The sequence below is a fragment of the Lepisma saccharinum genome, chromosome 28 (assembly GCF_977018435.1).
Source record: "Lepisma saccharinum chromosome 28, izLepSacc3.1, whole genome shotgun sequence".
Taxonomy (NCBI): Eukaryota; Metazoa; Arthropoda; class Insecta; order Zygentoma; family Lepismatidae; genus Lepisma; species Lepisma saccharinum.
The window spans coordinates 7560256-7563563 of record NC_139256.1 but is presented as its reverse complement, the minus strand read 5'-3'; positions in this window follow the sequence as shown (position 1 = coordinate 7563563).

The window sequence follows — 3308 nt, the reverse complement described above, 5'->3', positions numbered from 1 at the left end:
TAAAGTAGGCTTAATTCAGGAAATGCATGTTACTTCTCTATTCATAAACTTTTGTCTTCTCGTTTAACTAAAAGTTAAAATATACAAAATCGTAGTTTTGCCTGTAGTATTATATAGGTGTGAAACTTAATCCCTTACATTGAAAGAGGAACATAAATTGAGAGTATTTGAAAATAAGATCCTTAGGAAAATCTTTGGACCTAAAAGGGATGAGGAGACAGGTGAGTGGAGAAGGTTACATAATTTAGAACTACATAATTTGTATTCATGTCCAGATATTATTAGAATAATTAAATCAAGAAGACTGAGGTGGGCAGGCCATGTGGCACGAATGGGAGAGGAAAGAGGAGTTTACAGGATTCTTGTTGGGAAACCTGATGGTAAGAGACCTGTAGGAAGGCAAAGACGAATATGGAGGGGCAGCGTTGAGATGGACCTAAAGGAAATCGGTAGGGATGAAAAAGAGTATATAGATCTTGCTCAAGATAGGGACAGATGGAAGGCCTGTGTTGCTGCAGCCATGAACCTTCGGGTTTAAGAAGGCTAGAGAGTTAGTTAGTTAGTTAATGCTAAAGTCGATAGTCACAAAACAAACAAATATAAATCCTATACATATACACGAGGTACATTAAAGTATCATATCTAATAGATTTTATTAACACGAGATGAAAACAACTCTTGGAAATTTCCCAATATTTAAAATTACTTTATAATAAATAAATCAATTTTTCTTTAGTTTAGGAGACGGTCCCTCGGATGCTAATCTGATAAATAAAGTGGACGTCGCAAGCTTTTAAAGCCACAGGATTGAATAGCCGCTGTGATTACACCTGTCGTGTTATTGAGCATCTGTCAACATCCGAGGCACACAACGACTTTTTTAGTCTCGAGTGGCCAGTTAAAATGGTATGAATGCCACAGTTTGATATGACAACAATGTCGGAAAGTATCCTAGTGGTGAATCTCATATTATTGTTGATTAGTTGTTGCGTTCGTTCGATAGTTTCCTGGGTAATGACTGTTGATGGTCTCCCTGTACGCTGTTCATCTTCGCATGATCACGACAGTGGCTGAATTCCCTATGCCACTTTCTTACCGTGGAATACGAAGGTGCTTTATCACCCAATGTCTGCACCATATCATTGTGGACTTATTGAGGTGATAGACCTTTTAACCGTAGATACTTGATCACAACTCGCAACTCGGAAGGCTCGATTTTCGAATATAGCCTCACCTTCTGTTATGTTTACACGCCTAACACAAAAAGTTCATTAGATACATTGTAACCGGATACAGGCACAAACACATGTGATATTCAATCAAACCTTACCGGATTTGTTTTACCTCGGAACAGCGAGTAGGAGGTAAATGGCGAAAGTACCAGGTGGTTATAATTACAGCACGGGCTGTAATGAGAGTAGCAGTCTGAAACTTCGTAGATATGATAATGAAGCAATGCGCTCGCGAATTATGCAAAAAAAAAAGTTCCAATTCTCGCCACCAGGGTAAAAAATGGCGCTGTAAGCAGTCAAAACGTGGAATTTTCCGTAACTCTGACGTCAAAGTCGGTGACATTGACTAACCATTGTGTGAGCTCCCTGGTTGTGGTTGGTGACGCTTCTTGCCTTTTCCTTTAGTAATGTTCATGTAATTCGAATAGTGAAATTGTAGCGATATTTTATTACAAAGAGTATTGTTTTCTGCGATTTATAGTGTTTTTCCTGTAACTATACCAAGTTTTGACTGCTTACAGCGCCATTTTTTACCCTGGTGGCGAGAATTGGAACTATTTTTTTTTTTGCATAATTCGCGAGCGCATTGCTTCATTAGCATATCTACGAAGTTTCAGACTGCTACTCTCATTACAGCCCGTGCTATACCACTCTGAACACCGTCACTTTAATTATAACCACCTGGTACAACTCACACGTGGACAGGCAAAATACTAGTCAAGTCACAAGAAATAACAGTTAGTTTTATAGAACAATGATGTATTAATGTACTAAACACATATAAGAACAACAGCCAACTTACACCGAAGATTCCACATTAAAAAATAACTATTTATCATGAAAGTCCGCGACACTAAAAATTTCACGCAACCATTTCTGATCCGTCCTCCATTGGCACCCCCAGTGTTGCCAGATCCTAATCCAAGTTATTTTCTCTCTTTACAACTACGATATTACTAAGACAAAAAGTACTATAACCTATCTGGTTATAACATGCTTGAAATTTTCAACACATACAACAAAAGGGTACGTGAGTAATACTACAAAATTGAATTGGCCGTGCCCCTCTGCCAACGGAATAAAGAATTACTGGCATTATGTACTTACTGGAAGGTAAGAATTTGCGTGGCGTAGTCAAGAAACCCCAGCCTTTCTCCTCGGACAAGCATCGGACTCAGCGAGTAGTTGACCTCGTTCCTTTGCAGTGACCCGATCATCCCGTTGAAGGACCCGTTCACTTGGAAACCGAAAGTCCGCTTCCACACGACTTTGGTGCTTCAAATGAGATACATTGAGATATAACCAGGATGATAAAAATCATGATTTTTTATTTAAAAAAATATTTTTTCGTGATTTTTTAAATTAAAATCGATACCATACATACACCATAGATACATATATGTTTATATATATATAAACGGTAAACAGTCCTGTAAAATATTTGAACAGTTTGATTAAAGCAAATAAACAATATATTTGTAGTCGATTTTGCGAATTTTTTAATGATAGTTTGCAAAATATCAGCTGCCATGTTTATTAACAGCTTAATAATAATGTCACTACTTACGGTTTAACAAGATTAGTATTTTCTATATTATTCTACACAAAATGTTTGCTATTTTTACCTATAGAAATATTGAACTTTAAATCAAGAGAAATTTAAGTGTATTTACAGTTTTCATATTACATTCTCTTTCGTATGAACTTTACCACATCAATACATATATTTTGCTTCCTTTCTTTTCATTTCCTAGAGCCTAATAAACACCATTCAATAATTACAATATTAATGTACGTACATTCACCAAAAGTGATTCTGATATCTACAAATTCCGTATGTACATTATTCTATAAATTATTACTTTAAAGTGATTTCAATCAGTGATTTTTCTTTTAAAACATCACCTGATTTAAATTGCTATTTAAATCAACCTGATTTAAATGAAACTGCATTGGATATTAAATGACAAATGAGAGTGCGATTTGTGATTTTATCAGAGGGGAAATGGACTTACTGGGTTTACTATTTTAATAATCTTATATATCATTGCCATATATAAGCCCAGGTATTAGTGC